Raw genomic sequence first — 25,104 nt, 5'->3', positions numbered from 1 at the left:
TCGAGCTTTCTCAGAGATCGATACAGGTGTTAGATAAGATTTAGAAAGTTTCTTTCAATTTGTCCTTGCGGACACCGGTACTACGGAGAACTCTAAAATGTAGGGTTTTTGATTATACGCGCAGTTATTTCGTAGAGAATTTATAATATATTGATAAGGAACGAACAGGTGAAAGGATCGTTGAATATTTATGGAATTGCCATTCAATAAAATATCCTCCGTGTTGCATTTATTACACGGATATGAGAGCGACGGTAACTTGTAAATACAAGCTGAAACTAAAATTCATACGCCCCGGGTAGTTGCCAGTTTTCCGATCTAATAAACGTTTAATTGAAAAGTCAAGCTACTTTAACGATGCTCGGTTAGGGTTGCGGTGAACACGAGCCAAGGAAGTAATAAGCTTGCAGCCAGCAGGCTAAGATAGATTGCCTTAAAAACACGGCCACCGCATCCGACCGAGCGATATTTTCTCTCTCGAGCTGTTTCAACAAATAGACTGTCAGAGGGAATTCAACGATACTTTAACCGCGATGCCGATTTCTTCTGAGGACACAAATTCAAGTAGATATTCAATAAAATAATTTGCAATTGATTAAGTAAAATTATTTTTAATTATCTAGAATCTCTTTCTGTGGTAAATAGAAAAAAAAGAAATTAGGAAGATAAAAATTCGTTGAGATCTCACGGTGAAACGTAGCAGGACATCGGGGTTCGTTCCGTGACCGGTGTTCGCGCGAGGTTCATCCACGGACGAACAGCCCCCTCGGAAGGAATATCGCGGGCGTATCACGATTCACGTATTATGGTCGTGGTAATCCGATCCGGCGGGATTACCGGTGGAATCCACGGGAGGACGAGGTTTGACGTATCGCGCTGTACAAGGGAAAAGTATCGTCCGCCTCCGCAGAGCCGGTATCGAATGCTCCGATGCGGCTGTCCCGAAACACCTTACGGTTCTCGAATTACCTCCCTCGGCCCCACCTTAAGTATCCCCGAATCGAGCTCGTGGTATGTCAATAAAAACAACGGAGTCGCCGCAAGGAATTTCGCTGGAGATTGCAATGCAATCGGGCCAAGACGAGCCATCTGCGAACGCGGCATAACCCTTTGACTCCGAACCAATGGAAGGTGTACTTTTACTTCTAAATTCAAGAAGGTACGCGTGTTAAAAATATTTTATTTGAGAAAAATTTTAATAGAATATACAATGACGATAAAGTTAAACGTATGGAGCTGTTGCAAGGACAGAAGCAAGTTGTTCGAACGGGAAGAAGCACAGGTCGACGGGTGAAAATGAATTTCGATGCGTGTTGGCACGCAGTAACGCAGTATTTTCAACCGAGAAGCAATAAGGGGACGGAATATTCAAATCGAACGATCTACCGGTGTCCGCATTGGTTGTATGCTAATCTAATCCCGATAGAAGCCGCGAAGTTACTATCGTCCTACGCTCGTTGCTGGCTAGGTCATTGAATTCCCTGGTGTTTCTTCATTATCTCATTGAATACTAACAGCTTGACAGTGTTTCCTCATCGGTCGTTCTTCCGCCTCCTTTGCATACGCCATAGACGATCGTGGATCGTAATAGCCTCTCCGTATTTACTCGTTAATTCTTCGTATGCAAACGCGTGCCACACCCTGGAAAAATCGGGCGAAAGGTCAGGAACTGGCCCGGAACGACTTTCCGACGTATCGCGATTCAATCTGGATACACACCGTCTACTTACACGCTCCTCGATAGAAGCAGGAAAAGATTTCAAGAGTAATCGATGCTCGCTGGTATGCGGCAATGAATTCTTTCGATACTGGAAAATTTAATTTCCTATTAATTATGAAACGCTTTGAAAATGATATCATCGATAGTTATGATAATTATCATTTTTTTAAACATATTTAACGCCGAACCGCTGCGTTGGCAATAATTTCAATTTAATTTTAGACATTTTTCTTATTTTCATTTTATAAATTTTAGTTATATTTTTCGTAAGTCTTGATGAATTATATTAATTCTATCGTGTCGATTATTAAAGATCCACTAGGAAGTCATTGCAATGACAAAGGACATTGATTCCATAGTCATCTCGTGGCAAGTGGTTCCGTATGTCGCGATAAAAATCATCGTCATGGCACATGGAGCACGTGAGTTTCGTAGCTGTTCGTGTAATTCGTGACTGACCGTTACAAGGTCTGCCGATAGACTCGCATCCTGGGCCGTTACAACTATGTACGTAGCTAGAGAACGTGCACCGGCACTCGACCCGAGAGATGCACTCGGCTGCACGCGAGGGACGATAGCTTCTCAGGTGTCTGTAGCTCCCGTGAACTCATTCATGCACAGCCAACACCACTGGCTGCCGGATTTTGCATACACGTCAATGGGATACCAGCTACCGATGATTTTTCATTCTTATTTTCCTCAATTTCAACAGATTTTTCACATGTAAAGATTGTGAAATTTTAGGGAATATCATATTTAAAAAAAGATTAGTCGATGAATTATATTGAAGCCCATTGCACTTTTTGAATCTGTTAAAATTTTAGTGCCATATCACTCAATTAATGATAATGATAATGATAATAATGATAATAATTTATTTTTTTGAAGTTAATCAATTTGATAAATGCTCTTATTTGACAGCCAATGTCAACCAGAATACTTTTCCCACTAATTTTATCATCTCTTTTCCTCTTCGTTTCTCGAGAAAATGAACGCGAAGAAGTTTGTTAAGCATTAATTGCAGAACATTAAGAGCATGATATTTAACTGGATAGGACGATGATAATGGCCGTTGCTACCCTCAATTAATTTCCCGTGCCTTACGATTCTCGCGCGTTTAACCGTGTACTATCGCTTACACGATCCTTAAGGCGTATCCACACGCGGCTCGTCTACTTAAGGAAACTTGCGCGTGCCTCGTTCTTCTTCCCCTTCAATTAATGTCCACTCATTCTCAATTAATCCGCACTGTCTGTATCGATTATTGCATACCACTTGTCGCTCCGCGGATCAGTTTTACTGTTAAGGCTCGCCCTAACGAAGCACCGTGTAAAAAACCTGAACTTGACGTAGCAATACGTCCGGCCGAAGTATAGATACCGATGCTTTTCTTGCGGTAAGCCTGCCTCTTCGACGAAACGGGCAATGGAATCGATCCTATTCCCGGCTGGAAATTCGCGAAATCATACCGTCTTCCGAGTAGAACGTCGGTGAACGATGTGCAGGCGTGTTTCACATGAAAACACCGATAAAAATTCCACCGTGAAATCAGCCTTTCCGTGAGTTTCGCAATGAACACGGTGATCGTTATAGAAACAATCATACTCGAGGTACGTCGATTTCTTACATGTCGAAGGACTATAATCGCCAGAGTTAAATTAACCATCAACCTCGGCAGATATCCCTTATAAACTCTATATCGGATCGATAGAAATCGATCGATTGGATCGTGTGTACCCGAAGAGGACGGGAGAGGACGAGTTGCGTCACTTCGGGCTACGTAAACAGCAGGTGACTGATTCGACGAATCGGGCAGTCGTATTTTTACGATGCCGCCCGGCGACCTGACGAGCGAAATAATTCATCCCTGAAAAGGTTAATCGCAGCGGGGCTGCGAGCTTCTTTCGCTTCCGGCGAGGGGGTCCGCGAGTGGAAGAGGAAAAAACGAGCAGCCAAGCAGCAACCAGAGCAAAAGCAGCAGCAGAAGAAGAAGAAGAAGAAGAAACGAAGGAAGGAGGAGGTGGAGTAGGATAAAGATGAAGAGAAGAAGGTAGAGCAGAGTCTTGGAAGTTTTTGGTATTTCGCTCACGCACGCTCGCACGCAAGCACGCACGCACGCACTCGCTCACGCAACAAGAACGTTTCGCAAAAGCCACGCTCCACTACGGAATTGCTCTTATTCGGTGTACTAAGACCGCGCGATAACTCGCGTGTGTTTCGACCCAGTGCCTTTATTCCAACCAGATAAACTGTTTCGATTAATCCCAACACTCCGTTTCTACCTTTACTAGTCTCGTTATTCACCGTGAAAGATTATAGGTACACGAAGAAAAATCACTCGCGTACACGGTTGTTGCAAGTTCGCACGATTAATGGCTGGTAACGAGAGAACAAAGGGAACGTTTGGAAATATTTGTATAATTTATACTTACGATCAACATTTCTATAAGGGTGGTTTACTAAATGACGACTGGGTAATTCATTTCTTTGTAGTCACTTCAAAGTGAACACCTTTTATAAATGATTAATTCATACGTTCGGACGTAAGAAGATATTCATCATCGAGGATGCGATGAGTGTGCAGTTTCGCACTGAAAAGCATAAGTTACATTTTAACCGAGTCAGTTGCTTTTACGTTCCGGCTAATTAGCGCATCCTTAATTAAACTTCGTTGCGTCGTGGATGTGCATCATCGTAATTGACAAACGTGATGGATTTTAATATAGATGTATATCTCTCTTAAGCTACTCGAACTTCGTAAGAAAGTTGCAAACAGGTCGCTTACCTCCTTCGAAAGAAACCTGCACCTTGAATTTACAATATATCTGTTAATTTGATAAATGTACTACTACTTTGTTGAAAGCCCGTAAAAAAATGACAAGTTTCTTGCAACGCGGCGAAGAAAAATTTATTGCATGCTATTCGTTTAACTTAACGACCGTTTCGAAAGGTTCAATTACATACATCATCTTGAAAGAGTTTAAAAATAAATTAAATTCGGAATTTTTTCTTTCAAAGTATTTATAATTGCAACTTTCAACTTTACATTTCAATTCTTAAGCAAATAAAGACGTTGCAAAATGGCTACCAGTCCCGCTAATGATTCCAGTATCAGAATCTACCCTTTCAAAAATAATCACCTCGTTAAAGCAAAAGCTTGCAAATTAAATTACCTACTTTAGTTGCAATTTAGGATACATGAAAAGGCGGATAACAGGGTGATTCCTGGGGGGTGAAGGAGGCAGGCGTATTAGTAAAAATGATCGCTACCACAAAGTAGCATTATGATCGCGATAAGCAGCGGTATCGAAAGTCGCGATGCCAAGCGAATTACCAGCAGATAGTGGAACTGGGTAATTTAGATTAGGAGCGCAGCGAGGCCGCGCAATTAAACATAAAATACCGGCGCTCGCTGGAATTTCTAACTAATAAGAGACGATAAGGGGGCCCGACGCCGGCTCGTACATCAGATCGAACCCACGCACCGAGGAGAGCAATTTCATTTGCAACGCGGGGCACGTACGCGGGCAGATTATCAGAATGCTGGGGCCAGCATCGCGGCCACGCTCGCCATGCGGTATCCGTTGGCATATCGTTTCGCCTGATACCCTCCGAGTCCCTAGTTTTCTTTATTTCTATTTTCCATCCACTTGGTCACCTGTTGCGTCGTGAAATTTCATTCGACGAAAACGAGATTATTAAAGTCGTTCGTAAATAAACGTTGAGGGATGATTATTAAAATGAAGATAGCAAAAATACAAACGCCTTCGCGTTACATCTCTTCCACTGGCCGTTCGTTTTCGCGACGATTGACTAAGAAGTATCTCGCGGATATCGATGAAAGTAATTCGACGATGAAAACGAGCGAAAGTGAATTCGAGCCGAGTCGCATCTCGATAATCAAGAAACTCGATAACGCTCGGCAACGTTATCTCATTTGCATACTTATGAATGTTACTCGGGCTTAAAGGTGTACGGAACACGGCGAACCGATGCTGTATACAAATAGGCTCGTGTTAAAATCGTTTTCCAAAGAGCAGCTCTTGTTGCTCGGTATAACTTGTTTCCGCGTTATCAGGACGGTGAACTTAATTCAGTGAACTGGTTAACGTAAATAACGTGTTACAATCTCATTACGCGAGCTTAATCCATTGCCGAATGAACGGAATCTCGTGGAAACTTATCGCGTTTCCTTGTTCGCTGCCAGCACGGTGTTCGAACCACCGACGTTACAACAAGAAAAATAATTATTCCCTCCGCGAAGAACACGAATTCCGATTCGAGCCGAACGCAACGATATCCGATTAATTTCGAGATGAAAAAAAGGAAAATAAAACTCTGGAACAAGTTCTGAACGAGCGTATTATTGAAAATCAGAATTCACCGGTTCGCGAGAAAGGATGATATGTTGCAAACGAATAGACCATGGTCGATGGTCGGATTAAATCAGAACGCGATTCTCGATAAACGAGTCCCGCTGGATCCTCGTATACTCTCCCACGTAGATCCACGAGGAGCTTCTATTCGTGGATCAAGAGAAGATGAAGAAAAAGAAGAAAAAAAAAAAAGAATAAGGAAAGAATCGAGCTGGCGATACGACTTTAAGGGCACGCGGAGCACGCTCTCGGTAGTCTCTCACCTGTTGCGGTGTGCCGGTCGTAGCGCAGGTGGGGCTGTGGGTGGGAGTGCTCCAGGTAAGAGGCTGCAGTTTGATAAAGAGGAAGATACCCTCGGTCCGGTAACACTGGGCTGCAGAACAAGCGTATAGAGAGGAATAAAGAAGGAGGAACGAAGAGGGAACTCGCTTTTACCCGGTTGTAAAGGGGAAGAGGAGGCTGCCAGGCTGGCTGGCACGCTACGTGAGCGGCATGCACGCACATCCTCTCTTCTGCTTCATCTTCAGCTTCTTTCCAGCGCTGCTGTGTTCCCTTCCTTTCTTCCTTTCTTTCTTTCTTTCTGCGAGCGATTCGTCCGTGGTCTCTTCACTCCCGCGCCACGGTCTCGTGTTCCTCTGTCCGGTTTTCGCGATACCGTGCTTTCGAGGTTATCGAGGAGAAAACGAAAAAGGGAGTAATTAATTGGCCGTAGGTTAATACGAAACGCTATCTCGATTGACCCGTCTGTCTAGGTGGGGTGGTGTAGCGTAGGAGGATTCTTCTTCAGGTTCGATACCGAACTTGTTCCTCTTTTTCTCTCTCTCTCTCTCTTTGGAGAAAGAGAGTCGTAGGAACTTCCGAGCGGAAAGTCGTGATGTACGCGACGAAACGAAGAATCGAAGCGAAAGGTTAATTCGTCGGTCGATATCGTGATCGACCTTGCACACGCGTGGGCGTGTTCGCGCGGCGAGAACGAGCCCGGGATGCAAAGCGGTTGAATAATTTAATAAGCGTAGAAACGATCAGGCTGGCGAACGATTAAGGATTTCCAGGCGGTCGACAATGCCGCGTACACGAAATGAAATTCAACGGAATTAATAACCTGCACGCACGTAGGGTGTACACCCGGGCTCTGGCTGGTGGAATTTATTAGTAGCCGCGGTCGTTGCTCGCTGTTCGAGCTCGAGATTACTAATAATAAAACTGCTAATGATATACTCACTGCGAGACAACCGGTACTTGTAGTCGGTCAAAGTACCACCGAACTTATAAACGGCACCGATCCATAACCATAAATAATACCTAAGGCCGGCTCAGTGTGTTCGTGCGATCGCTGAAATAAATTGCGAGACTTTGCTCGCTCGCTCGCTACGTTCGCTCTTACTCTACTGTGCGTGTGTATTTGCACACCTGCACCTACGCCCTGGCGATACTTTAGACTGGACTTTAGTATTTTTATTATTTTCCAGCCACCAACCCCTTTACCAGAGCTCGCAACACCGAGCACCGGACAAAGTAGATAAATCGAAATAAGGTATATACGGTCACGAGACGCGGATACGTCGCGAGTACTACTCGCTACTCCACGCGATTTAGTCCTGTCGTTGGATAATAAAAATGTCCGGACGCGCCTCTTATTCTCCATTCCACCAGCTTACTATGGTTACAAGGAATCTGGAATACTTTACGAGTTGACACCTCGGGATATCGTTCAAGCTTCGTTAATTCGCACACCGGAAGCCTTTGGCAATCACTCTTGCAATTTTAAAAAATTTATAAATTCACTAATTTTCGAATTGTAATCGATATCTATCTGATAGAAATTGAAGAATTTCAAGAAATACTCTAAAGTTTGTAAGACACCGAGGTAACGAATACCGTTCGCTAAGCGCAGATGCGACCGCAGGTGTCGCGCGACAATTAGTCCTGGTAATTAGTCGAGGCGGCTGAACACGCGTTCACGCTGATCCCGGCTTATTTACGATTAAGAATCAATCGCGTTATATATTCGACGAAACTTTAATTAACCAACGACACCGTTGGTTAACCGCCGGGAGCACGTCCAGCGTTTCTATGAGACGCGAGTCCCGCGGTGACGTATCGTTGCGATGCCTCGTGATTCCTTTCGATTTATCCATCCCAGCATCCGCGGGCAACGTGTAACTTAGCAGCTGCAAGGGATTCGAACCGAGCTCGGTAATCACCACCATGGAACACGTAATTCATCTCACTCCGCAGCTCGAGATTAGGTTGCGTAATTAGTGGAAAGCGCGAGCTTCCTTCGTGGTTCCTCGCCTACCGTGATTGACTACTCCAGTATTCCGTCTGTGAGCAAACCTCAGATTCACCTTGCTGTGTCCTATTAGTTCGTGCAAGATGAGATATGGACATAAGACGCAGGATAATTGGCAGTGCAAGGGTTTTGATGGATTTTTAATAGATCCCGTGATTGATATTGCTTCGTGGAAAATCAAGAAACCTTGTTTTTCTTGCTAATAATCAAACCGAATGAATTTTCACGGTCTAATCACGAAACACCCGGTATATTCGAAACGATTACCATCCCCCGGGGTGATTCACACCTTAAAGAGTAACCTGGGCTCGCTCTTAAAGAGTGCGCGGAGTAACGAGTGAGCGACAAAGTAGATAAATCGAGGGAAGGCGACAAGTGGACGGAACGGACGCGTAAGTCGCAGCTAGAAACATCGTGCACGCGGCTCGTAACACGCGGGGCTGTCGCGAGAGGTCCCGGTCGCGCATTAAATGCGATGCTTATGCAGAGAGCCTCGCATGCCCCACGGCGCTGGCACCCCACTGTCACCGGGCGAATTAATTCGAACGGGTCGCGTCGATGTAATTAATAATTAGTCGAATGCTTAATTAGTAAGCGAGCATTCCGACCAATTAGGCCGTGCGGCCGGATGAAGACGCGACTTGGCCCGGCGTATCCCGCTGGGAAAGAAGATCGTCGCCGCTCGCTCTCCCCGCCTATGAACGTACGGTGTCCTTTCTGGATCCACCGACGTTTCGTGGCGTGTAATTGGTACCTCTTAATTGCGCACCCGTTCAAGACGAGATCCGACCGTGCGCCGGCTTGATTCTCTGCCTACCGAGACGAGCTTGTCTCTCCATCCTTTCGTGTTTATTCACGAACCTGTGTGCGTAAATGTTGATCCGCGTACGAGCATGACCACCTTCGGTGAGGGAACTTTTTTTAAACGTCCCCGTTTCGTAGATTTAACACTTTCGCGGTGATCGCGAATAGCATAAAATTCAATCAATTAATTAAATCCCAGAAATTCTCTCGTTACATCGAACGAAACCCGTTGCCTGTGCATCATAGGGGGTTGCGATTCCGCGAGCTCCTCGTCGGATTTTCGGATAAATCAAGCGCGAAGGGGCGGGGGAAAAAAGCGTAATGAGAGTTTCGACGGGTGTACATTCGCGGCGAATCAGTCGGGCGTGAATAATAGCCGGGCAAGGGTGGCAAGAAAAGTCGACGGTATTGATTTATCGCGTCGCGGATCACTGTTGCACCGAGAGCAACGGTTTCCTGCGCGACGAGTATCATAGACGTAGGTAGCCCCGACGAGAGCCGAGTAGCCCGTGTAAGTTATGGTTTAATGCGGCGTATGCTAATCCAGATTGATAAAATAGCAGCCGACCGGCTCGTAAATCCCAACCGGTGGACCTTCGCTCGCGATTGGCCCACGATTCCTCTTACGAAAGCCTTTGAAAGCCTCGGTATCTCACCCTGGTCGTGTAATCGTGGACAGCGTCGATATCCTCGCGGATGGAAAGTCCTCGAAGCGTTTAGAGAAAGAAGGAGGAAGATAACTCGAGTAATAGCCAGGGTTTAACATTTTTTAAATATCGAGAGAAAACGGAACTCTGCTTTTGGAACTGGTACGAATCAAGAGAATCGGGTGTGGGCTGCTTTTTCTCGGTTCGACGATTCCGGATTATTCAAGCGATGATGGTTTATTGGACGGCTTTACGCGCGCGACGATTGATGCGTAGGGGCAGTGAATAAAATATTGGGGAAACAAGTTCGTTAAAATTCCGCGATGTTGATACGTAATTTGAATTACCATTCAACGATCAGCCACTTTTTATCACGGCTCGGTTGATCTATACGAGAGATCGTGAAACGTGAACGACACGGGGTAGCGCGTGTTGTACAGGGTCGTTCAGAAACGAAGTTTCGCCGATTCTCGGTACTTTATAACGTCGGGATTGTATGACATAAATCATCGTACATCTACTCGGGGATCCTTGAAACTTAAGTGAGTTGAAACGGGTAGAGGAGGCTAGTAATAATCGGGGTCGAAGGTGAAATCGTACTAGGAGAAGCGTACAGTCGTAAGTCTTCGATTTTTCCAGTCACTTTCATCTGCTGTCAAATGTACCGAACGCCGGTGCAACGTTTCATCGAGTACAGCGATGAGTACCGAATGTGCAATAAATACCTTCAAGGTTTTTCTTGTAATTCAAGAAATTACTCTCTAGCCTGGCGTCGTAAAAATGAATTAAAAGGCGTGAATACACCTTGAGAAAATCGTCCCGTTAATAATGCTACGTCTATTTTCACCAAAAACCCTTCCTCTTTCTTTTCATTCATCGCGCCGTGGTATTCCTGCCTGGTGCTCTGGTTTTTAGCTTCCCTCCGGCCCGAGGGCGCTGGAAGTCGTGTACGAGGAGAGAAAGAAAAAGGCGAACAGGAAGGGTGAGGAAACCGCGGGGAACGCAACGGCTTCTATTCGAGTACTGGTAGACTCGCGTGCGGCTAAGTGGGCCCCGAGAAAAGGAGCCCCGAAAGGAGCGAAGCAACAGAAGAAGAGGAAGATGATGATGATGATGATGAAGAAGACGAGGAGGACAAAGAAGAGAAGGAAGGGGGATAAGGACGGTGATTGTGGAGGGGTACCATCCTCTCTACCTTTTACCTCACAGCCATCCTTCGCCTCACCCACCTGTCTGCCGGCAATCTTCTAGTAGCCTTGGGCTACCACTCGGCTGCTACCACAGGGGCTACTCTTCGGCTACCAACGTCCGGTCCTGTTTTCCCTCGCGGTGCAGTAACCTTCAAGGATACGTTCAAACGTAACACGCTGGAACATCAATTATCCTAACTAATAAAAATACAGATAAACGATTCCATAAGTAAATTTTCGAATAAGTAATAAAACGTTTGGAAAATCGACGTTCTTAATTTCATGACATTACCGTCGCGATGCTGACATAAAATAGCAGATCGCATTGACAGAAAGAGGAGAAAAATAAAAACTTGACACGATGCGATGGAAGAAGAATAAGAGGAAGAAGCGCAGTTGTAAAACCGACGTTGCGAGACGTAGGCGATGCACCGAGCAATTGAGAAGGGACTCCTCGGCTCTGGCAACGGAGCACCATGGCCGCTCCTCTCTTTTGAGGGTGGCAATTTGCGGTAATATCGGCAACGACGAGGTAGCGCCCATAATGGGGCTCGGGGGCCCCACCGGTGGAACGTGTAACTCTGCCCCGCGGCGATCCTCGGTTCTCCTCTTTTCCCGAGGGGAACCTGCTTTTCGATGACAACCGATCACGATCGGGATCCTCCCGTCCTTCCAACATCTCTCCGCTGCGTGATTGTTGTTACGTGCAAAAAGAACCAACAACCTTTCGTTCTACCTTTCTTTCCGTCTGTTTTTCGCCACGAAACCGCTCGCGTTTACCGAACCGCTGAGAAATTATACACGCACGACGCGCCGGGGAAAAGAACGATCGATCTCACGTTTACCCGATCGTACCTGAATGGCTTCGTCAAGTTCCAGTTAACTTCCGTTCGGACAGTAATCTCCTCTTTTGATTTGAATTTTTCATATCGCATTTTCAAAGCAAACTTTACGGTCGTCGATGTGATTCATCGTTTAAATAATAAGTATGAAGCCAGAGGAATTTTCATCTGTGTATCGTTGGAATAATCGACACGCATCACCGAGCGCAAACAGTCGACGGCAATTATCGGAGTTCTCGCGGCTACTCTAATCGGTCGTATGCCGTGGCACGAGGAAAGCCAATCGTTTGTTCTGCATCGCGGACTCCTGGAAGTATCTCCAACCTGTTCAGGTGAGACGGTATCGCGGCTGCCGCAGCCTTGCCCTAAGCTATACACGGTATATAAACTCTCGTTCGAACGGGTTCTTCCCTTCGGTTACGGCTCTTCATCGAACGGACGAGAAGTCTTACTCCGTGTCTGACCCGGGACTATCCGCATCGAGAATCGTGCATCCACCTCCTCGTCAGCCTTCTCCTTCATTCATGATCCTTCTTCCCCCGTATCCTCGTACCTCTTCTCTCCACTCGCCATTTGTACGTTCGCCAAACGAAAAAACTAGCAATTTCCCTTTTTCATCCTGCTTTCGTCTCGCTCTGTTGATGAGACCCTTTTTCTTTGATTATGTAGAGGATCAATGAAGCATATCTTATTTTCTTTTAGTAGCGATGGATTAAAAATCCTTGAAATAAAAGTGTCTCTTTGAGATGAAAAGTATGGAAATTTTAAATTTCTACGCGTAATTAGGTTGCGGATCTTTATGAAAATATATATTTTTATATCATTTTCTTTCCTCAAATTATTTAAGGTATCGTCTTCATTTACACACTTTGCATACTTGATTTCATTTCCTTATATCCATCGCATAATTTACGGATTTTCTGTACGCTCTAGTACACTACAAATGATTTCGAGATTATTAACCTTCGAATAATATTGAAATTGATGCTGAAACTTGCAAAAAGGAGTATCGAATATTCTGTTAAACAAATTTTATTTAAATATATTATTCTACCCGATGCAGTTTCGCGAGTAATCAAGAACTCACCGGGTCATAAGGGTTTCATTTTTATTATTAACGTGTGTACGAGCACGTTCGGGTGTTTTTAATTAACCAACCGACCACGGGCTAATTAAGAAGCGTTCAATACTACTTTTTTGCGAACTGGGCGTTGCAAACCGATCAAAGAGAATCGGTTCAACGTCGTGTCGATAACGAGCCATCGAATCGACCGTTTTATTACGTATCGAGTTCAACTTGGATTACGTTGTCTCGCGATTTAAAACGAAAAAAAGAAACAGGGATATGTAAATCGAGGATGTCGAAGCGTTCGGGTTTGTCGATAAAAGGAATACGAAACTGGCTGTGGTATAATTAGCGGTAATATTGTTACACCGAACAGCAAGAAAATTGTGTTCGAATTACCATTCGTTATATTCGTTTATAAGCTGTCGTGCGTGCAGATGTCTATTGAATTTCCTGCTCCGTCCTCTGACGTTTTGCGCTTCTTATCCTGTCCACCGGTCTTTGTGTGTTTCCCCATTGAAACGTGTTTATCTGACCACCTAATTGCCAAGGTACAAGCACTGTCTCGCGGGTACAAAACGGTTGAATCGTGACTGAATCGAACGAGGGAGCTTGTCGATTTTCTTGCTATGCACTGATCATCTCTTCGCTCCCTTTCGCTGAAGAACAGAGGCTCTCTCGCGTGGAACAAATAGCATCCATCGTTCTTACGGGGCTGTTTTAATACTATGTATCTCGATCGAAGAAACCATCGAATCCGATGGTAAACCGCAAGCACGATGTTGCAAGTTTGCATAAAGAAAAAGGTCTCGCGATTCCGATCTCTTCTTCGGGGTATGCCTCGCCTGGACATTTTTCTAGTGGATAAAAAGTAAAAATTTCAGGGTCAAGGACATCCGAAGAATCGTTTCTTAACGATGAAAGGTAACCTCGAGGTATCGGTGGCCCCTGCTGGTCAGGAGCCTTATGAAAGCCCATACCACACGGAACAGCCGGCGGCGAAACATCTTGCTGAAGACATTACTTATGGCAGTAATCGGGCTCTCGGCCACTAAGAGGTGATAAATTCAACGGGTTACATCCGACTGGCTCGCGTGAACGTGCCGGGCAAGCAATGGATAAGTTACGGATGGATTCTTTGACGAATGGTTCGATCGAACCTCCTCCTTGCATTCTAACATTCGTGTCCAAGACATTTTGATCCGTCAGTCTGTCTATTGGTGTCAAAACTGAATGGATCGGTCATTTCTTCGATGCATAGATCGATAAATATTTATGCATTTTTGCTAAACGAATATGCCAATAAAAAAGGAACTGGAATAAATGAAAGTGGAAAAACAAAGTTTCACCGTGGTTACATGGAAATATTGAGATTTTCGAAAACGAAAGCTAAGTCAGTGTAATAAAATGTTTAGAACCTTGTATCAACAAGTATATTTTTTACGTGATTTATGTCAGCTTCGGTGAAGTTTGCTTGTTAGACGGATCGAGACACGTCCATTAAGACAGGAGAAATTAACATTAAAGAAGAATGCAAATCGTCGCTCTAAATCAATTCAACGTCTGACAGTTTTAGCATCGCCCAATTACGTCAATCTGAAATTTATTTCCAACTCGGTGCGAGTTCATTGATCGACCCCGTTCCCTTTCGACGTTTTACAACATTACAGGTAACCGATGCTAATTTCTAACGACTGTGAATATTCTCGGTTAAAATGTTGCAATACGGAGCAACTCATCCAAGCGGAGACATTTCAGAAATTAAACTGTAGATAAAGGAAACGTTTCGTGACAAGGAAGCTGAAACGGTGCTTGGAATATCTCGGTGAAAATGTTACGGGCCACTTTATGGCAGGAAATTTAACTAGCTAAAGTAGTTATTCGATAGCTAATCTCGAGTTATTTTATCCTTGACGTCGAATTCATTAAGATATTCAATAAAATCGCAAATTACAAAGTTCTCTTCTATAATTACCTTTGAATTTGTTCGGTATTGATCGATTCAATTAAATACCAATTATATGACATTTCAAATTCATCGTTAAAATAGTATACTAATTCGTTTTGCTAATTGAATAATTAAAAGGGCCAGAAAAAGAATAATTCCCAAATTACTCTACAAATCATTCGACCTAAAGTACAAATTATTATACTCAAATAATTTATCCTCAAAATATGCAAAAGCGATAGCTTTAATTAACTTTTATATCTGATATCATTATGAGTAATATATTAACACATAAATCTAATTTTTTGAAAAAAAGGAGGGATAGCATAAAAGCTAAAGGCAGAGTGGCAAAATATCAAAATATCGACAAAATGATACCATAAAATTACAATCGCTCAAAAATATAAAATATGAAATTTGTTGAGTATAATAATGCAGCCACCCTCTGTAGTTTCTCCCAAAGCAACAAACATCATAGTGTATCAAGAACAGGACACAGTTTCCACTCCCTATACATCCTCTTTGCGATCCACCCCCGCATTCGCCAACTCGTGTATCCTAAAACAGGAGCTGTCCATCGTTGGCACGATTAATCTCGGTCGGTGTGCAGGCACAACCGTTATCGTGCATCCAGCAAGCGACTAGTAGCTGGGAGGTGTTTCGTGCCGATCCGCAGCAAAGATACAGGCCGGTCTGCCTAGACACGGCTGGATATCTGGTAGGAGTGATAGACCGGCTGTTATACTCGGTAGACGTTCGAGACACTGGTGCTACCGTACGGTGACTTGTCCCTGACGAGCCTATGCTTCCGTGTTCAAAGTTCCCGGAAAACGGCACTTTATAGACGCGAGTGCTGCGACTTATCTCTCGATGAAAAGCGAACTCCGCGGAATAACCTCCGCCAGAAGGAAATTCAATTCCCCGATGGAACGGCACAGCGACTTCACGGTTCCCTTCCAACGAGATTTATGGATTTCTAAATGGAACACTCACGAAAATATTTATGTTAACTAGAAGAGATACTCTTCTCCATCCACGCAGCACGAGATCTCCAGGCATGATTGATAAGAGTGGTACGTTTAAGCGAAAGGCAGCTGGAAAAAGTGGCGGAGGGAAATTAACCGAGACGAAAGGAGAAGGTAGAAGTGGGTTCGCTGACGAGTTCGAAGGCGGTAGGAAGGGCGCGTTATGGGAACAGGTAGCAGGCTAAGCGGAGTTTGCTGGCGCGTGTATCGGGCCCCTTTGTCATTGTCAATATTCCCGAGGAGGTAAAGATTATCTGGTGACTGATGGTCCATTCGCGGACCCATTGGATCTATGGTGCACCCATGCGCACGGACGCGAGCCGACGTAACGATCGATCGACGCATCCATCCCTTTTCTCTTCTTTCCATCGCTGTTTATCCTTTCTCCTTCTCATTTCACTTTGCTCTATTCTCTTGGCAATCGACGAACCGCGACGCCGCGTAGATTTCCTCTTCCCGTTTCTTCGCCTTTACTTATTCGCGCGACCGTAGATATACCTTTTCCTATGCTCGATCTTTCGGATCATGCCAACGACTCTTTCCCTTCTACCATCTTCCTTCTACAGGTTCCTTTTGCGTTTTCCTCCTGCCGTCGTACACCGTCGATACATCTTTCTTCGTCCCGATCTTTCGGCCGATTCTCCGTCCTCCATCACCGTTCACCTTTCCTCTCTATCTTTCTCCATCACCACCAACGTATTGTATTGTTTCGAGATTAAAGATAACGAGATGCCTTTCAAGCGGGGCCAGAGTTATGGTGATTGTCCGATGTAGTGGCCGCGCTCGGTGCGGCCCTTTTATTTTCGATCGATACCCAATGTGCATGTGTATCGGGGACAGGAGGGTACGCGTGCATATGCGCGAATAACCGAGCGTGAACGACCTCCCGGTAATCGGTGGCAACGTATGATTGCTTCTGCGGTATTGCATTCGAACAGAGGAACGATCCTTTCCCGCCACCATAGTCGCGAACCCCTTTCCGTCCCTCAATCTTTCCTAATTCCATCAACTATCGCAAGTGTAATACGAAAAGGTTAAATAGAAATTAAGATGCTGCTCCTTTCGATTTTCTCGGCTCGGCCGGTCTGATTTCCGCGTTGAATAACGATATCAGAGTCGGAGGCATCGTTGAGCCAACGGGAAATCGAGGACGGTAATTCCGCGATGTATCGAACGAAATGGTCGCTCGATACCGTCACGTAGAGTTCTCGATTGCGAGAGATCGATCGCGCGAGGAGCCTACGATTTGCCTCGTTTCAAAGATCGCGCTAAGGTCAGCGGGGAGCACGACCCTTCGATTTCGCGGATTATTACCCAGCCGGATCGCTACTCCTTTGTCAGACGTGACGAACCTTCTGCTTTCGGTATCAAAAATTTTTGATAAATTATAAATTGCAATCCAGAGTTTAACCCTGTCGAAGACTGATTTCTAAAATAAAAATTTACGAAGCCAGAATTATTCGAAAAGACCTTTGCTCGGGAACCCCGGAACAAAGATATCGAATAACGGTGGAGAGGGTTATCCGATCGATCGGGGCCAAGCAAAAGGATCGTTCGACGCCGGTGTTCTTCGGCATTGAAACGGAAGGGAAAACATATCGTTCGGCATGGATCCACGTGGTGACACGATGGGGCCGAATGCCATGATGGAACGCTCGTCCCAGACCGGTAGGTCCTACTGTCGAAATCGTCACCTCGCTAACAGTTACCTGTGTTACCAGTGTTACTGGTTATCGATACCGATCTCTCCTTCCTCTCTGCTCCCCGCTGTTCTCCTCTCTTTCTCTCTCTCTCTCTCTCTCTCTCTCTCTCTTCGAACATCCGCCTCCGACTTTCTTAGGCCTCAGTTGCATTCAGATCTCTGCGGTTCCCTCTTCCAGATCTGTGAGCCAGATGACATCTTGTACCGCATAATGGGCTACGTTAGGGGAATAAATTATACGATACGGGAGACCGAGCCGCCTTCTTCCTTGCTCCCTGTTTACAAATATATTTGTCCACGGTGACTGATGCTCGTCAATTAGACAGGGAACTCGATGCGCGCTAGACTTTGCACGGAATTACTCTTCCCTCGGCTAGATCAACGGTATCTATCGAGGATCAGGCGAATAATGATTCTTCCGTTGCTTTGAAACAGTGAAATTATTTCAAGGGTAGGAGGATCGCGCGCTACTTAGGCAAGGGAATGCAAAGCGACGATCGACGAGCACGTTCTTTCAACGCTCCTCCGCCCTGCGCCTTTGCGCGCCGTTTGGCGCCGGTTCAAGCGTTTTCAGCGACTTCGAATTTCCACTTTGTTGCCCGGCGTCATTGCGTCGAGATTGCTCGAGAACGCGATACTTATGCGAGATGAGTGAATTTCAGACAGAGGGGAGATTATTTTCGTGCGTGTCATTTGCATGGCGCTTAAAATTTCATGGGCAAAGCGTTTCAATTCCGTTCTCTTTGAACAGGTGAATTTTCTTTAGTTTCTAGTTTCTTTCCCACCTGGATTTCTCGGCATCCAGGAAACAACGGTTGCCCCGCGATAACATGCCTATGGCTACGGTGCTTTCTTATCGATGTAGATCGCCTCGTATCGAGCTTATCGCGCGTTCCTCGGGCTTCCAGCATCAGAACAGATCCTTGGTCGGGGATCTAAGGAGGCGATCTAGCAGGAAGCGAAAGAACCGTCGCGGTAGCTAAGATAAAAAGCGATTCTCGCGGCCGCTTATACTCTCGTGTCGACTGACAGCTGGACAATTGCCAGCAAGGAGGAAGGCACGCGGGATTATAGAAATCGAGATTACCGTGGAAACGCTCGGCTAGGGTACTTAACGATAATTGCTGGGAGGGGAAATTCACTTGGAGCGAGCACACACGTGTACCGTGGCTCGTTATTCTTTTGCACGGATAGTTGGTACAGGTTCGCGACTCGAAGCACGAGTCATCTCGTGCCATTTTCCTTTCGCTGATTGATGAACAAAATTATTTCAGTTTATTATACTCGAACGGTACCGAAGTTAACCCTTCATATGCATATTGCGTCGTTTAGATCCTAGACGAATTTTAATTTTCTTCAAACTGTCTTCCAAATATTCATTTTTCTTAACCCTTTAACTGCGGGTGTGGTATATAAACAACATGTTAATTTTTGCTAATATCAAATAGCGGATATGGCTTATATACCACTAAAATAAAAATAAAATAAATACAATAACAAAAAATGTTTTAAAATAGAATATCACTTCAGTAATATAATATACCCGGAGTTAAAGGGTTAATTAATCCTTTAGACGTTTGATTCTATGATTATATCTTAAAGTAGAGACTTCAATAAGTATCTCAGAATTTTTGCAGATTTTTGAAAGCCAAGAATATTAAAATTAAAAAAAAAAATAGCGTCGATAAAAATAAGGTTGCAAACAGAGAATTAATACGTCGACCCATTAAGACCTTCGGTACACCAAATGGGTTAATTCGATCGAGCATCAGTGTCGATCTTATTCCAAAATTGGTTCGAAATGATTGAAAGTCAAACGCGGAGGAAGTTAATTAAGTTACGAATGATCGAAACAGTATTCGTTGGCGAGGCGATTCGGGATGATGCATGAGGTTCGGTAGTAAGAAGAAAAAGAATGGAGAGCAGGCGAAAAGAAGGCAGACGGGAATGAGGAGGAGAAATGTCCTCCCGATTCAGTAAACTTTGACCCGCGAGCGAGCTCGATTCTCGACAGTGATGTATCGCATCCTGTCGTTGACCCGTATTCCTCGAGCGAGATTTCTTCTTCTTCTTCTTTTTCTTCTTCTTCATCCTCTGACTCTCGTGGTATCCTCTTATTTTTTTTTATTTTTCACGTCGAGAAGCGTGCAGTGAGTGCACTGACTCATTGTCAGAAGGAGTGAGTGCTTAGTCAGTGGCTGGCATGCGTGCACGAAGACGAGGAAGACGAAGACAACGAAGAAGAAGAAGAAGAAGAAGAAAGTATCACAATAGAGGGAGTCTCTGGCAGAGCGTAGGCGCTGTTCCTGGCTCTTTGATTCTTTTTCTCGATGTCCCACCGCTCTGTCTTTCTGCGTCCCCGACCATTTGTTCATTTTTCTATCTATCTTCTTCCACTTGCTACCCGTTCACCCCCTGTCCTCTCCTTTTAAAACGGCAGGAGACCCCTTTTAGAAGACGCGTCGCGTTTGCGAGGGCGAAAATAACGGAGAAGAATGCCGTGGAAGAAAAGGAGGACCCGATTCCATCCGCGCACCGTTTACCGACGCGGATCGAAAGATCAACTAAATATAAACAAGCCTTGCTAGCCAGCGAGCGCGATTACAACGGGAATTCGAAACAGGGCTCGGGTTTTAACGTTTCGAAAGAAGAACCGCGCTTTGATGACGGAATTTTTTTTTTTTTTTCGAAAGAGGGGGATGAAAACTTAATAATAATTTTTCTAAATTTCTTTTTTTTAGTATCATTTTCGATTATTATCTCGAATCTAGTTTCTAGGAAAACCGGCGTAGCCAGAGTTTGCTAAAACAATTCCAATGAATACTGATGACAGGTGGGATGGTAGACGGCGCGAGTGGACGCGTTCAGCCACGCTGCCGGTAGCGCGACTCTATAAAAGGCGGCTTAAATCAACGAACGAAAGAATACGGATCACAGAAGCGTATTACCTACGCAAGACCATTGTTCGCGTTCTCATTGGCATTCATGGGGTGCGCGGTCGGCCGTCCTATCAATACCATAATACCCGACGCTATTATGAGTTATCGCGCCATTGTTTCTAAAGGAAGAGTATCGGTCCGACTCGTGTACCTCTTAATGCACGTTTCGACTCTAAATAACCCGTTAACGTCTCACTTTCCTCGACAGACTGTGTGTCGTAGACGCGTCGATCTATTCTTTGTTCTTCTTAACCCGTTCGCGATCAGCAGGGCTCAGCGATAAAAATAAACGAGGAAGATTCTGAATTTGAAACATCAATATTCCTCGTATCGTTCACTTTGCACGAGCAACGACAAAAGAGAATTATCCTGGACAAAACTTCGCCTCGCTATGGAATGTCCACCGCTTGGCGACTCTAACAACGCAGAAATTACGTGAAACGAAGCGGAGAAGGAACTCGGAGCACGGTGAAAAGGTGAACAAGAGGGGAAATGGTGGAAGACGTGGCATTATGCATAAGCATCCGTCGTTAAGCAGAAGGAGCAGAAGGATAGACTCGTAAATCGCGGCAACAGCAAGGTAGCCAACACCGAAGAGAAGAGCATAGAGGTTGGAAAAATGGTCACGCAGACTGTTGGACGGTAGTGGCACACGCAACACGCCTTCTTCCACGCGGTTATACTAGTTACCTTCTGCGCGTTTAATGCCTCTCCTCATTTCTCTTTGCTACCCCGTGAACGTTCCCTACGACCGGGGACAATTGCGTTTGCGGCTCTATCTGCATACACAGCGCCGCGACGACGGTAATACAATTTGCGATGCACCGCGTACTTACGAGCGACCGTTCGTGCGTTTTCCTTCCGTCTCGCCGACGCGCCGCTGCGGTTCGTCGGTTGATTGAAAATGCACTTTTTCCGCGACAAAGATTTTGCTGTATACCAACATCATTTACGCGATGATCGTTCAAATCCGCGCTTTAAGCTTTGCAATTTTTCATTTCTTTTTGTATCGAAGGATTGTTGATAGATATTTATGCAAAATCGTTGGATAGAAAAATGTTAGCTTCATGAGAAACTTTTGTCGCGTTCATGGACGTTCCACCTTTCGCGGATACGGAGGTTGCGCTGCCTACGATCGCACGTGTCGAAGAGACGTTCTCACGCGGACGTAAGGCGGAGATTTCTTCATCCCCATGCTGTATGTGACAGCGGGAAATTCTTGGATAATTTAGATGTGTCCAGAAGCGAACAGTGCTACTGGCAGTGCGTTGGCAAGGAGGCTGTAATTGATGCAGCGTACACCTTGCGAAGAGAATTCGATATTTATAACCTGGTGACACTAATTATATTCTATGTTCGTCTCGTTGCTCGAAAAGGAAACAAAATTTCTTCAATGATTTAAAAAATGAATTTGAAAATTAATCGAAGAAGCAAAGATCTTCCTCTGTTAGCAGAGATAGCAATTTCACTTGCGTCGATCTTCAATCTTCAAAGATCCTTGCTACTTCATCAGACAGAAAAACATCCTCCCGGCTATGGCAGCTGAATTACACACGCGGCACTACTTTTCCTATTACACTGTACGGTGTCGGAGCTGCGTCGGGGATAGTTAGACCGATAGTGATTCGTAGATAAGTAAATTGATACGTGAGCAGAGGGATAAAGGAAAGGGTGTCGTAATAAGGGGTGGTCATTCCACACGCTATATCTTCTCGGTAATGATGCAACGGCCGCTCTTTTAGCGGTGCGCATCGAAATTAGTAGCGAAGAAAGTTGCTCGGAGAGTTCGATGCTAACGCAACATCCTCCCAACTTATTACCCCTCGAGACAAAAGGTGTTCCCTCGGACAGTATGTATTACAAACGAGCGTGATTTATTGCACTGAAAATCTGCTCGTTGCGAAGGATTCGAATAAAAGTCGGACGAAGGTGCTTTATAATTTTCATCGAGCAGATACAGCACGATATTCTTCTTCGCAATATTGCTATTATCGAGACGTGCATTTTTTGTGCAATATGCACCCTTGCAATTTTGATATTAAATTAATAGGAATAACAGGAATGGTAACTTTGAGTTAGCATAAGGGTCGCGTGGCAATTGATGAAAATTGAGGTACGCGCACGTGAAAACTACGAATGTCCCCTTGTAATTCCCTCATTAATTTCGGATCCGGATAAGCGGAACGCCCACGCGGACTCGAGACGTCCCGCGGCGACTTTAACGAGACAATCGCACGGATGTACACTTAAGGAGTCGCCTTAGGAGCGAAGTTCGACTCCTACGCGCTACATGGGAGCCATGGTTTGCGGTGGCGGTGTCTGCCGGACATGTGGACCGTGGCGTGTCGCGGCCAGGCGTGTACGCAATTTGTCTCGTCCTCGGATAATTACGCCATTATGCCAGGCTTCTTACGTCTCCTCGCCTCGCTCGTGGAGCCTGCATATAAGGTCCAAGCCAGTGATGCCAGAACCCTCGGACATGGGACAAATTTTTACCCCCTCCACGACAAAGTTTGCCCATGCCGGATCGAATCGGATCGGATCCAAGCTATAATCCAGCCGTGCCTCCTTTTCCCTGCCTTATCCGCATCCCTGTTTCTTCCCTTTTGACATCCTCCTCTTCTTCTTCTTACACGTTCCTCCTGCGTTTCTCCCTCTCGTCCCCGGGATCACGAACTGTCGCGTGGTGCGCGACGTGGCTATCTTAATTAATACGAGAGCCACTTAACGCAGCACTGATTTATACCATCCGGCATTTAGACCCCGGCTGGAGGACAGCCCCTTATCGAACGTGTCTTTTCTCACCTACGTAAGCTTATCTAAGCGTCTCGTTTGCCATTCTGATTTCCCTTTTCAGCACCCTTATCCTCGATACCTGTGGTAAGTTTGCACCTGCCATTTATATCGCCAGTCTCCGATCTTGATGAGCGAATTTTTCATAAATTTTAAGAGTAACTAATTAAGAAATCTCTATCAATCGAACGGTAGCACTAATTTCTCAAAATTCCCATCCACTATATCCTCCCTTCGCATCGGTTACAACCTGTCTCCTAATATTCTGTTTATTCGTTCACGAAAATTGAATGAATTAAACGGATATTTTACAAGGCAGTAAAGCGAGAATCGTCGAAAGGCGGCGAATATCTTCGCGGATCACTGAAAAGGATCCCACGCGGAGATATCGGAAGAGAAAGGCCGGACGAGGATAACGCGCGAATTCCAGCTGTTTGGCGGGATCAAAGAGACCGTTCGGACACAATGGACGTCTCGTAACTCGCGATATCCTGGCACCATTAAACGTCGATTGGTCATAATTTTACGAGGTGTTAATACCGGGTGCAATCCGACGAACCGAGGCGAACGAACAGCGAAGCAGACCGCGTCGCGGTCAACACGCGTACTCGCCGATGTAACCCGCGACGATACATGTAAACGGGATCGTAAAATGTGCTGCCGCGTTCAGGATAGAGCCGTATAAAACTGTGCGGAGACATCTTTATTAGGGGGTGGGAGGGCCAGTTAGAACCATCTAACCCACGTTTCACCGGTGTAAATACCGAACACGTAAAATTCGAGAAACATAGCGGCGCATCGAAGTTCGCTTTAACGACACCGGTTGTCGTCCGCTTGTCACCGGATTTGTTAACAAAGCACTGATCTACGTGTATTTTATTCGCTTTACGAGCCACTTTATCTACTACGCTGTACCGATTTATTGCACTTTTCAATTTAACAGGATCCGGTTCGAAGTTTCACCATTTTCAACCTGACGTCTCGATAGGGAAGACGTATAAATCGGGATCCTTCGAACCTTTCCCTTCCGTATCGCCGGTGATTGGACCGAAAGCGTGACTTCGATCTATTGGGTGCGATCGATTTCTTGGTACGACTGGAAGGAACGGCGATACCTCGATAAAAGCAGGAAAACATCCGAGGGTAAGTTGATATTTTACACTCTGTAAAGAATCATAAAAATTCCGTTTTTACGTTCGCCAATTAATTGGCGAAAGAACAACACGTTCGCGTTAATTTCCGTGGCGAACAGCTGCGGCAAGATTCGGTGCAATACGTTATGGAATTAGGCGCGGTATCTGCTGTAATTAGGGATTACCACATTTCGCCAATTACCTTACCACGGTTAGGCACGACCTGTGTGGCGAACCTCCCCCAGCGCGATCTTGCTCGCGAGGATTTATGGTTCTCCGAGGACACGGTGCCGCTGCACCTGAAGAGGTACAAGCTTTCGGTGAGGGTACCGTCGTGCACCATCCTCCGCAGCATTCTTTTACCTTGATATTACACGCGTAACATTACCTGCAGGTACTGGTGTATCAGAGGACAATTTTCTTTTTTATTTTACTTTTTTTTTTATCGGTAATTCAAAACGGAATCTCATTTTTCTCACGAGTATAAATATCTACACTGAAAGGAAGTACTTTCACGTATCTTGAAATTTTGGAAACTGATAAATTTATACAGTGTTTTAAATGAAATTGTTCTGTCAAGAAATTCGTTCGTTACGAGCAACTTTCAAAGGATAAAATATTTCATT

General features: G+C 45.1%; 1 protein-coding gene and 1 long non-coding RNA gene across 2 annotated transcripts in view; one reads left to right on the top strand and one right to left on the bottom strand.

Moving 5' to 3' along the window:
- LOC114880541 (trichohyalin-like) overlaps nt 1-25,104 on the bottom strand; it is a 107,084-nt gene that overhangs the window by 16,199 nt on the left and 65,781 nt on the right.
- The window catches only part of LOC114880550, a 103,008-nt gene that overhangs the window by 60,704 nt on the left and 17,200 nt on the right, over nt 1-25,104 (top strand). Inside the window, exon 3 of the long non-coding RNA XR_003790099.2 lies at nt 24,289-24,488. This is a non-coding gene — a long non-coding RNA (uncharacterized LOC114880550). The remainder of the gene's footprint in view (nt 1-24,288; nt 24,489-25,104) is intronic.

Source organism: Osmia bicornis, chromosome 5 (genome assembly GCF_907164935.1).
Source record: "Osmia bicornis bicornis chromosome 5, iOsmBic2.1, whole genome shotgun sequence".
Lineage (NCBI taxonomy): Eukaryota > Metazoa > Arthropoda > Insecta > Hymenoptera > Megachilidae > Osmia > Osmia bicornis.
This window is presented reverse-complemented; position numbering and strand designations above follow the sequence as displayed.